Source organism: Lagopus muta, chromosome 2 (assembly GCF_023343835.1).
Source record: "Lagopus muta isolate bLagMut1 chromosome 2, bLagMut1 primary, whole genome shotgun sequence".
Classification (NCBI taxonomy): Eukaryota; Metazoa; Chordata; class Aves; order Galliformes; family Phasianidae; genus Lagopus; species Lagopus muta.
Genome location: NC_064434.1, coordinates 22,289,021 through 22,301,807, shown reverse-complemented (window position 1 = coordinate 22,301,807; position 12,787 = coordinate 22,289,021). Strand labels below are relative to the sequence as shown.

At 37.1% G+C, this 12,787-nt stretch overlaps 1 long non-coding RNA gene across 1 annotated transcript; it reads left to right on the top strand.

The window, feature by feature from the left end:
* The first annotated feature begins 9,293 nt into the window (after window positions 1–9,293).
* LOC125689603 (uncharacterized) lies at window positions 9,294–12,430 on the top strand. Its single transcript, XR_007375347.1, has 3 exons — window positions 9,294–11,095; window positions 11,197–11,330; window positions 12,263–12,430. It is a non-coding gene; the product is annotated as an uncharacterized LOC125689603 (long non-coding RNA).
* The last annotated feature ends 357 nt before the right edge of the window (window positions 12,431–12,787 follow it).

Genomic DNA, 12,787 nt, shown 5'->3' with positions numbered 1-12,787 from the left:
TTATAGATTTTCCCAAGAAGCAAAGAGTCGGGAACATTTGGGGTTTTATTTAGATAGTCTGTGTTCCTACAGAGACTGTTTGTTGTGATGTATGACTTTGCTACGTGTGGTACAGCTGTTGTCCTGGAGACTTGCCAGTGACTTTGTTTTGATATTCTGACACACTGTTCTACTTCCAGTGGGGTTGCTGACTGATGTCCATATGGAATTATTTCCTCTCTTCATTTTTCCCCTCTTTTTAACTAATTCAGCCTTACCAGGCTTTGATTTAAGAAGTACGGTGAGTGTTGGCACAGTGGTCTTAATAAAGTTCTGTAAAATGTATTGAGTGTATTTACTAAAGATGGAATTACCCTGTCTTTCGTATTTTTGTTTATTATTGCTGAGTTTGTTTATTTGTATTTTTATTTGTCTGGCTGGACAGTATAATTTCCAGGATGCAGATTATGAAAGTTCAGCAGAGTTCTAAGTTCCTGATAGAAAATGACATCCACGGTTTTAAATGAAATCTCTCTAATTCAGTGGTTCCTAGAGAAACAAACCTGAAGAAGAACATTCCTACTGATAGCATTGGTTCATGAAAATACATTTTGGTGATTTTAACTTCAAATGTTCTTTTCCAATGCTATAAAGCTTCAGCTCAATTTATATTAAACCATGACCTCATTAGGAGTCATGAAAATCTGCTCCTAGCAAGTCTTTCAAAGAATTGAATTTGTAGCATCTGTCTGTTTCCTGGGGTACCAACTTTCATGAAATGAGATATGTAACTGGTTAAGGCAAGCTTCTAGCTTGAATGGCTTGGAGCATTGTGTCTCAAGCTTAATTCAACCAATAATACTTACAGGCTCTACTTTAATAAGAAAACATACAGTGATGGGCTTTGTGCTTTTCCTTGTTTTCCCATCGCAACTTCATCATTAAGTCCATAGGTTTATGAATATTTCTCCACATTGGTTTTCTTGCATTCTGTTGTCTCTGAGAAAAAGTCAATGCATAGCTGATTTTATTCATTCCAGTCCAATGATCGAGCCTGTTTAATTTGAAACTTGGATTATTTTATTTTATTTTATTTTATTTTATTTTATTTTATTTTATTTTAGCAGCCAAGGGCAAAGAAATATGCCTGCAAAGAGATAGTTTTTATTCTGTGTGTTACAGCCTTTTTGAATTTCTTAAATTAATGTCCAGTATATAATGTAGGTCTCCAGGTGCCTTCTGATATGCAGCCTTAGGAAGTCTTTCAGAATGAAGATAATTTTCACTTGGGAAACTGTAAAAATGATGCAATGACCTTCTTTGTTCTCCTGCCAGATTCTTTTATAGGCAGAGCTATATAGTTCTGTCTTAGTTTCAGCTGAGATGGAATTGTTTTCTTCAGAGTGTATGGAATGATGCTATGCTTTGGTTCTAGAGGAAAAAACAATGTTGATTACACACCAGTGTTTATAGTTGCTGCTATGCAGGACTGTACAGAGCCAGGCCAGGAAACTGGGAGGGGATGGAATTAGGACAGCTGACTTAAACTGCCCAAAGGGATATAACATATGATATGGAATACCATTACGCAGAGGAGTTTTGAAGGGGGGTAGGAGTTCGTTACTCTCTCTTCTGCTGCTCAGAAGGCTAGCTAGGCATCGGTAAAGGGATGGTGAGGAATTGCATGTGCATCACTTGTTATATACATTTATATGTATAAATTTGTCATAATTATTATCCCTTTCCTTTTCTTTATCTGAGTAAATAGTTTTATCTCAACCCATAAACTCTACTTTGTTGTTTGTTTTTCGTTTTTTCAATTCTCTCCCTCACCCCACTTGGCAGTTGAGGAATGAGTGAATGACTGTGTGGTGCTAAGCCATCTGTTGGGTTAAACTACAACAGTCATTTTGGTGCCCAGTGTGGGGCTTGTAACAGGGATTGGAGTGACCACACGAGTTGTTATGAGGATCACGGCACCTGCAGGGCCCATCAGAAGGGCTAGAGTAATTGCAGTGTCTGTCAAAAAGGTCAGAGCAACTGCAGGACTCATCACAGGAGTTGGAGCAGCCACAGGGGCTGCTGTGAGGGTTGGAGCAGCTGCAGGGCTTGTTCATTGCAGGAGCTGGAGTAACCACAGGGCTTGTCACGGAAGATGGAGCAAACTGTAGAATTCAGAGGTAAAATTATTATTTTTAATTTTGTATGGATAATCTGCAGTACTAGATTGCAGTTGAGCTGATTACAGCAAAGATCCTGACTCCGCATTTCTCTGCAGTCTGCACCTATGCAGCATTCAGTAAGAGAGTGCTGCTAACATCAACTCTAAAAATCCTGATTGTGTTGACCCACAACAAGAAAAATCTTCACAAGCCATAATGGAGATTTATCCCACATTAGCAATCTGTATCTTACTCCTCTGCTACTTTCCTCTTTTCTGAGGAATCTGACAGAGGCAGAATGTGCCAGCAGCTCTCACTCACATCACTAAGAACAGTAAAAGGAATTCCTGAGGTCATACCTACAGATTCATGAGGCTCTGACTAGCCATCAAATCCTGCTTGCCACACAAGCAATAGAACCAAATTCTGATAGACTGAGTTCTTCCTTGCTTGAATATCTTCTTGTATTCATATAGAAAGAGATATTAATACAAAGGGGGTTCGTGCCTTAAAATATACAAATATACAGTCTTTAACATCTTCTCTTTACTTATAATCCCCAAAACGAATATTGTCAAAAGATCCAGTTAAATAAAAGGGCAGCAGCTTTGGTGTAGAAACAACTAGATGGTGCTCATCTGCTTTGAAATTTGTAAGAGCTGCAAGACAGGTAAACTACATAAGAAAGAAAAAAATGTGCATTCTGAACCATCCTGTTCATAATATTTGCTACAGATGCCTAGAAACATTTGTGAGTTACAATTAAGGTTATAATTTAGCAAAGATAGAACAATTGCTTTGCAAAACTTTATAGCCATCTCATATCGTAAATTGGATGCTTAGCATGGTAATTATCCCCACATATATGTATCGTAACTTAAGTAGCATGCCTTTTAAAAATTCATTGAAGACATTTTGTAAGAATTTACTCTAAGAGGTTTTAGAAAATTAACCAATGTGAGTTTTTAAAAATGCAGTGCCAGATACAAACTGGAAAAAAAAAAACAAACTTGCAACAGGAACAATATCTGAATGGAGACCAAAGCTAAAAAAAGTCTTTAAGCATAACAGAGAATTCAGTACTACACCGTTAGCTTTACAATCACAATTGCAATGTAAAATTCTGTAAGTACAAGTAACTCCTAAAATCCAAGACTATTTTAAGATGAGTGAATAGATTTTTCTCTTTTCTGATCATTTACTATGTGCTCAAGATCGTACATTACATGAAACATGATTATGTGTTGTCACCTCTTGCAGTGCTCGGGGTTGTGCTCACTTTCTCAGATTTTGCTAGGTGTGATATTGCACAACAACATTAATGGGCATGCTGAGCCTAAGCAGTTGTATTTAAACACACTGATGCAATGGAGTAGACAGTGACAGTGTTTCATGATACTGGTGATGTATTGGTGATGCTCAAAAAACCTTTTCTTACTTAGAAAATGGAAAATTCTTTTGGAAGTTTAGAAAGGAAATCTTAAAGAGGAATTTAGAATTTGTTTCTCAACTGTTTTGTCAGAAAGCTGAAACGTTTTGAACAAATATATAAAAGTTACTGTGTCTGTATGGGTATTTCATGGCAATGTGTTTGACCTGTGAGATATATTGCCTTTTATTCCTCTCACTCACATGTATGTGAAAATGTTGTGCTTTAACCCAGCAGATAGCTAAGCACCTTATCAGAGGAATGGGGCAGAGAATCAGAAAAAACATATAACTAGAACTCATGGGTTGAGATAAAACTGAGACAAAGAAAAGGAAAAAGATAATAATTATGACAAATATATACGTATGTATAAAAGTATATAACAAGTGATGCACATGCAATTGCTCAGCACCCCTTGAATGATGCCTAGCTAGCCTCCTGAGCAGCAGAAGAGAGAGTAATGAACTCCTACCCCCTTCAAAACTCCTCTGCATAATGTTATTTTAAATAGTATGGAATATCCCTTTGGGTTTCCTAGTTCCATCTCCTCCCAGTTTCTTGGCCCTTCACGGAGAATAGCCCTGGCTCTGTACAGTCCTGCATAGCAGCAACTATAAACACTGGTGTGTTATCAACATTGTTTTTTCTTCCTTGAACCAACACATAGCATCATTCCATACACTCTGAAGAAAACAATTCCATCCCAGCTGAAACTAAGACAGAAAATAATTTGGTCTGTGTAAACTTTATAGCACTGAAAGCTGCCTTATCTTTGTCGTGTTTTACCACACGTTTACATATCAAAAATAAAATTTAAAGTTGCTGAAAATACTTTGAAGTGTCTAACAGTTTACCTGTTAGTCTTGTAATATGAAGCAGCATTGACACTTTTACTTCTGACACTGTACATTATTGCATTATTTCGTCACTGCACATTAGTGCAGAGGTCTGTAAAATTTGGTATTGATCATATGGAAAAATAAATACAGCTCCAGTACACAATAGGAAAATGAGAAATTGCTACGGTATTGCTACCTGTGCTTGAGAAGTGTGTTATTTTCCGAAGGATAAGTGTAGTTCTGTATAATTTTACTCAAAGCAGAAGACACAAATACAGAATTTTTCAGATGCTGCTAAGGTCACAGGAGTTCCTTTCCAGCATCTTCTTACAAGTTGAGAATCTGAGAGATTATGATAAGAGCTTTGAAATTAACATGTAAATAACAGCAATTGCTTCCCTGTCTATGTGACTGCGTTATCTATCAATCCTTTATTAAGTAATTTACTGCATAACTAGGAGACTGTTTAGGACAAATGTTTTGGACAAATGGGCTTTGTCCAGAAATTCTCCTCTCCCTTTTCCATCCTTGCAGGATACAGCAGGGCATTATCCAACAGTTCCCCTCATTGCAGATATTGGCTATAATCTCTACCCATCCCTTCCCGTCCAGTCATTCTCTATCTTTTCTCCAGTTTCTTTGCCTTACAGCAGCTCCCTTCAGCACACTAGCTCATCCTGGCATGTGTCCCATTGCTTTGCACGTGTCCTTTCCCGTTCCATATACGCAATCACAGCCCCAAACCCTTGCCAGCTAGTTTTGCTCTCATCCCATCTCATCCTTTCTTTGCACTTGCTTGCGTCCCCTGGCTCTTTTCTCTCTCTGTCTTGCCATGTCTTTGCCAACCCAATTAGGCTCAGCTTCTTTCCTGTTTTGAATGTCTGCAGTTTTTCAGCAGGCACAGAGGACAGCACTCTCTATGTACAGATAATTTTGCTGTTGAATTACTTGCAGTCCACTGGCATCCAAACTAGTAGCTGCATAGGAAGCATTACTCTGCACCATCTGAAACAGGGTCACCAAACAAAGCAAGCATCAACTCCAGGCCAAAGCTGTTGAGTTCAGAAGTTTCTACAGAGCATGTGTAAAATGGCAACACTGAGTTTTTCAGCCTGGATACTTTTAGATATAGTTGCATGAAGTTAGATAAGGCATGTCTTGGAAGCCTTAAGTGAAACCACTTGAGTACTAAATTTTTAAAGAAAAAATAGCCTTCATAGTACCTTTCATTTGAGTTATAATATAAATTACTGTATAGTTATCCTCATGGTGGGGTGGGGGTGGGGGGTGTGTAATCAGCCTGAAAGGTTTACCTGAAGTTTCGCCATGGAATAACAAAGAATTTCAATTGAAACTAATGTGCTTTTTTTTTTTCTTCTTTTTTTTTCTTTTTTCCCAAGATTATACGCAGCTAAATGCAGAACACTGTAATGGGAGATGTTCAGCTTCCTAAATAACAAGTTGTCACACCAGTCTTATCTATAAAAATGCCAGAAATTGTCAGATACGGGTAAATAATATGGCACACATGTAGCATATGTGTATATGATCTTAAGCTTCTATCTTCTCTGATGTTACTTGTTGTCCTAGACTTTAAACTGCAGAAGACGTATGGACAGTATCTGTTGAAAAGTCTGACATCAGCCTCGGGGATCAGCGATAATATTAATATTGGAGAAGAATGATGAAACTGTAAATCATTTTGGACATCCAGTGAAATGCATTCCTGACTCATTATTTTGAAGTTTAGGATTAGAAGTTGTTAGTAACTATTTACTGTGTACTTCAATCCATTTCGTTTTCCTTTTTCTCTCTATTTAAGGCCAAATGGTAATTGATTTAAGATTTTGCTCCTTAAGCCTTAATAACTATTCCAGCAGCCAGGGCTCCAATTTTATACTGACAGAGGAGATTGTCCATAAAACGTATCTTTCCCTAGGCTTTCTTTATAGCTAATTGAACGGCTCCTGTTTCAGAGCTGGACCCTAATTAAATTGCTCATTTTTTTTGCTTGGAGAACTTTCTTCTCTCTTTTGATTTTCAAAAGAATCCACAGAGGTTTTTCTCACAAAGCTTTAAAATTCATCTGCTACAAAAGTCACTCTTCCCCTATTTGATGTTGACTGAATTCTGTACAATGTTATAGTGATTGTCTTGAGTATATCAGAGATTATTTAAAATGGAAAGTTGAAGCTGGCAATGAGTTTGTCACCTCAAGTTGATTGACTTAATTATTGATCTACTACAGTGATGAGTTTACTGAATGTTTACAGCATTGTTATTCCCTTAGAGCATGCATAATGAGCAAAATAAGCTTTTATATCCTTATAATTCCATGGTAATCAGTACTATTAGTCACTAAACAAAGTATCCCTAAATCTTTGCAGGCTTGATGTTCTAATATGACTGTGCTATCACACTTTCTAAGGACAAGGGCACAGCCTTTGAAACATACAATATTGAATCAATTGCTGAACTTAAATACTTATCAATATTTTTATTTCTCTGTTTTCACATAGATCATTCCAAAAGTAACGTCTGCTATTTATTTCTATGGAAACTATAACAGATACAAAGTGCACAGGAGCACTATTTGACAGAGCAAATTCTCAGATACTAAACACTATTTTTCAAGATAGTCACCCCCATTAGCTGTTCAGTTCTGTGAGTGATGACCAAGAGCCTGCATGCTGTACTTCTAACTATCTACACCAGCGGAGGTGACCCACTGTCGCTGTCACTACTGCTAGAATGCACCACCTGTTGCCTCACTGTGCTCACATCCAGTGTTTGGTCTCCATAAGTGTTCAGTAAGTGTTGATGAATGTCAGTGGAGGAATTCAGTTCCACCCCTTTTCAGACACCAACTTGCCAGAGTGCCCTTCTGCTGCCATTTGTCACACGGCAACAAAATTTAACATAATGTTGGTGGGAAGGTTCAACCCCTACTATCACACCACCAACGTCTGCCTCTGATGTGGAAGACCAACATAATAAAATAGGAAGCGTTACTTTTGGAGCATCACTCATATAAAAAATGTTGCACTAAGGAAGCTGGCATCTCAGCCTTTTAATTTTTGAATCCAAGGACATTCCTATCCAGCATATTAGCTATAACAAGGCAAAAATGTCCATGCAAAGCCCAAGAAATAACATATCTTTACTGAAGAACTGTTCAGTCATAAGCAGAAAGCTTTGTTTTACATAAAAAGAATAGAAGCAATATTTGCAGCTGATTTTCTCAGTAGGTTCTTTGTACTGTATGAAACATCTTATGCACAGTCAGAAATTTGTTGTTATTTATTTATGACTTTTATTTGCCATCTGTCTGTTCAGTCTTATTTGACTTCTTCATATATTTGTTTTTGCTAAAACAAATTATTATGGGATTATTTTTAAATTTCTTTTGATCCTGGCTTGCCAAGGTCTTTTCTCGTTTGATCATGAAGAAAAGTGTGAGACAATTTATTTGCGAAATCCTTTTAAATAAAGATAAAACATACATATCCAAAATACTTCTCCCAATATGGAAAGCACAGAGGGAGTGCATCACCTCTTTCAAAGTTAACTTTGTACATATTCAAGGCACATAAATAGGAAAAAAATATCCCTAGTAAGCAAAAAATTATCTTTGAACTCTTGTCTAAAAGACCTTGAGAGTGATATAAAATATTTTAGAGTAGTAATGTGATGTGGTTAGGTTGCATATACAGTGTTGTGTAAACAAGTTTTATTCAACATTTGACTTATTTGCACTGTAGCAGAAAATTATTTTTTCTGCTATCAGTTCTGATTTACAAAAGATTTGATTTTGTACTTGTATCAAAGCAAATTAAAAATATATATTATTTGCCTTAAGTATCTTAGAAAAGGGCCCAAATGTTTCCTAGAAAAATTAAATGATTAATCAGTAAATAAAAGTAAGGAAAAGGACTACTTTTGTAAAGTCAGTGTTAATATTTAAATACATAAAATTATTATTTTTTTACTCATTCGATTGGGATTCCAACCGATGGTCAAAGAGAGAGAAATGAAGATAGAAAAAGTCTCTGATTTTATGATCTCCCGAAGTTCAAAATTAAGAGTTAAGAAAACCCTTCCTTCCGTGTACAATACCTTTGCCGTATTTTTTGACAGGTATATAGCTGCTTCCCCAAGTTTTACCTTTTTGTTTGAAACTGTCTCCTGTGCCACGCAGATTCGTGACCAAACTGAAGTTTGATCTTCTCAGGCCTAGGGTTTTCTGTTTGTTGTGCTCATTTTTCTCAGGAATTTCAGTGCTATGATATCCAGTTCACTGCAGCCAAGGCTGCCCTTGACCTTCATACCAGTTCCTACTTCAGTGTCAGTAAAAGGTCCGTTAGGGCATTTACCTAGTCAGTTTGTTGATCCCCTGTACCAGAAAATTGCCAACAGTCCAGAAACCTGCTGGGTTGCTTTCACCCAGATGTATCAAAGTGATTCAAAACCCCTCAAGTGCCAGGTGGTTTCATCCTGACAGGCAGCTGGACTCCACCACACTATTTGCTCACTCTCTCTCAAAAGAAAAGAGAATATAATGTGAAAAAGGGCTCAAGGAATGATATAAGCATGGGGAGATCACTCACCAATTAACTGCCACGAGTGAAAGAGAGTTTGGATAGGGAGGTTAATATAATTTATTGTTTATTACTAACAGACCAGAGAAGAGAGAACCAAGAGCAAACTAAAGCCACCTTCCACCCACCCACCTCTTCTACTTCATCCCCTGAGGCTGTATAGGAGAATGGGAGGCTGCAGTCAGTCCATAATGATTCATCTTTGATGCTCCTTCATGGTCGCTCTTTGCACCTGCTCCATGTGGGGCCCTTCCCATGGATGCCATCCTTCTCCAGGTGACTTGTTAATGGCTCTCTTCAGGGCACAGCTCTGTGTATTTGAACCACTCTTTTACACGGAGCTCAACTGTTCCTCTTTGCGTTTTCAGTCAGACTTTCCTGAAAAGTGTGGGTGAATGAAAAAAATCTGTGTGGAAAGCCATCGTAATGCTTGAATCACATGAGCCATCCCACCACATTTCTGTATCCCAGTGAGATCACTTCTCTGCAGATATACAAGAACTTCTAATTCTGCTTGATCACGTTCTGCACTGCATCCATCTGTGCGCAGGCATTTGATACAAGCTACCACTCACTCTGCATTTAATGGTGAAGTGCAAGAACCTCTGCCACTGTGTTTTCATGTGGATACATCCTCACTTTCCCCCAGCCTTCATGTTCTCTTCAGGTTACATTAACCCTAGTTATGTATGTAACTATGGACCAGAAGGGGAAAATGTTTTTTAGATGAAAGCAATAAAGAGAAAATTAAAATAGCACATTCTTTCTCCCATGCGGTAAAGCAAGCATATCAACCTTGATGCAGTGACACTTACATAAGCAGACATATGCCTGCAAAGAGATTAATTCTATTGTACAGAATATTTAAAGATACTTAAAACATTGGAAATCCACAGTAGGAAATGGAATTTCTGTTTCAGAGATGAAACTGTAAACTGTGCTATCACTGTTCTTCTTGCCACACACAAAGTTGCATTTATCCTTGGAACATTCCAAAGTTGTGAATGAGATGATAGATGATGAGCAATTTATCCCTTTCAAAGCACTAAATTCTGAAAACATATACAGTTCAGGATTAAACTCCTAGATTGTGAAAAGTACTTGAAACAACTCTTGATTTTGTCAAGACACTACAAATGCTATTTCAGTTCAGTTTGTGATTTGTCTTCTGGCACGTTATTATCTGGCAGTCTTTGAAAGCTATTATTGCATTTATATTTGCCCAGGAGAACTAGAGTTACTTTACTCTTAGAGTAGAATCCAGGAAAGGGTATGCACATAGTTTAAGCACCCAAGCACTCAAATCACACATCGTATATCAAAGCAGACTCCAAATGATCAGGCAGGTTTTTTGTTTGATTGTTTTTTTGCTTCTGAAAACATGATTTGTTTTCATTCTGTTAACACTTGTAGGTACCCTGTTGAGTCGTCTGTGTATTTGATGTTACTCCATGTAACCTTCTTTCTTATTTACATCAACAGAAAAAAGGCTTCTTTGTTTGACAGACCTTAGTTTGAAATGCTAGACCAGTTCTCACTTATCTTCCTCCATCCAGATCAACGAATCAGACAGAGGACTCATCTATCACAATTCTGAAGCCAGATTCCTGTTTGGTATGAAACCATTAAGTTGCAGAAAAAAACATGACCTAAGGACCTCAACTTTCCCTTCCATAAAGTCAGAAAAGCCTTCTCCAAGCACCTGTCCCAGTTGCTCTCATAGGAATAGCAGAGCATGGAAAAGATAGGCTCTGACAGATTTTTGGCTGCCATTATATTTGGCAGAAGCTAGAATGAATCACTCAATCTCTGATCAAGAGAAATTAGGTTAGTTTAGGAAAATGAGAGCAGAAAACAGAAAAGCATATCTATCTTCAGCTGAACAAAGTACAAATTCAGATGATCCTTTCCCTTTTTTCTCAGCATTGGAAAAAAATTATCTTTTTAAAAAATTTCATTTCTAAATTTTTCCAGTATAAAGAGGAATTATCTTCCACGGCACACGGCAATGAGCACCATGGGAGAAAATGCATTGTGAACAGGGATAAGTGCTCTAATGAATCTCCGTTTTCTGTTTCATCTCTTCAAGTATATTTTCTTTGCTTCCTGTGTTTTCTCTCTGTTTATGTACAGTGACGTCGTCTATTTGCTTGCATAACAGAACTTTCCCTCTCATGTTTTGTGCTTAGACCTCTCAATGCTTTCACCTCCTCCGCCAGATACTGTTTTCTGCATCAAGAGAGAGAATCACAACCACCGTGGGGGAAAAACAGCAGTTAAGGCTCTTCAATGAACAAAACTGCAGGCTTAGTCCCAAATGCGGGTAAGTATTTCTGAGTATGAAAGAAAAGCAGATGAAAGGCTATTGAGGTTTTTCTGGCTATTGTATTGTTAAAGCAGAAATCTGAAAGGAAAAAAGAGAGGAAGTACCAAAGAGCTACCATAACTAAAGGATTTTATATATTCTTAAAGTTTGATGTAAATAAACAGGACTGCATCAAAGAAACTCCTTACTTCCCTATCAGTATCTCTTCAAACAAACAGTTTGCCAGTTCCAAAGTTTGGCAAACCTCATAGGAAAAAGGAGGGGTAACAGTATATATTTATATGAAGTGAATAATAAATGAATCCCTTGCTTTCTTGTGCTCTTTAGAATGTCATTCATTAGTGCATATGGCACAAACAGTGGGAGTAGGTCAATACAGTTAAAGATAATTAAGAATTGATCAGCATCTGAGAAGCCAAATGAAAAGACACATTTTCCCCCCAGTGTCTGGTATTGTTGAATTAATTGATAAAACCAAGAACTCTTGCTCAAATCCACATTCTGTTGCTCCTTGCAATTTTTTTTTCCCTGTAATTCATTCTTGACAAGTATCTGTGATATCACATAACCCCTTATTTCCCTTAGTCTTTGTGACTAAATGATTTCACTAGGAAGAGTTCTCATTTTATCCATAGTGGAATTATTACCAGAGCTCTCTCAGAAAGGGGTGGGAGCCTTGTTTCCTTTTCTTTCACTGAAAAAAAGGAAAAAAAAAGAGATTGAAAAGGGAGAGTGGGTTCTTCGTCCTTGTTTCTCATACAAACCTGTGTGCCTGAATGCTGGTTGTTTGTATAGTCCTTAGGAAGTAACTGCATTTAGGTTCCTTAGTGAGATGGAGGGACTCCTCTACACTGCTGTGATTCAATATGATGTGGCTGGACAGAGGATAAGAATGAAAATATTAATGTTTGTTTTATTCTCATTTGTAGGACACAATTGGAAATATATGTTTGGAATGGAATATAGTTTAGCCATTTTTTAGTCCTTGGAAAAAACAACCCTGAGCTATTTCTTAACGCCACCAATGTTTCCACTGTTTTGTTTTAGCACTATTTAAGTACTTTAATAAACTTATGGTGTCTTTCCAAAACAATCTACTTCCTTCTCAATTAAAAATTGTCTTTGTATTGAGAAACAGTCATTGTTTGCAGTCTTATGTTTAAATTCATGTAATTTTTTGTTCTCAAACTAGAACTGTCACAATCTGTTGCTTTTTTTCTAAACAAATTATATGAATATCTGCCCACATCAGGCATAAATCACTATGTCGTTTTTTACACTATATAATAAATATTGCTATAGTTAATAGTTCTATACTTGCAGTTCAGTTTTTTCCATTGACTTTAAGGTCTAAACACATACTTTCTTGAGTCTGGCATATCACAGAGATGATGATTTGATTTTAAGACTGAATTCCATATGATACATGTTCCTGCTACTCCATTTTATCTATA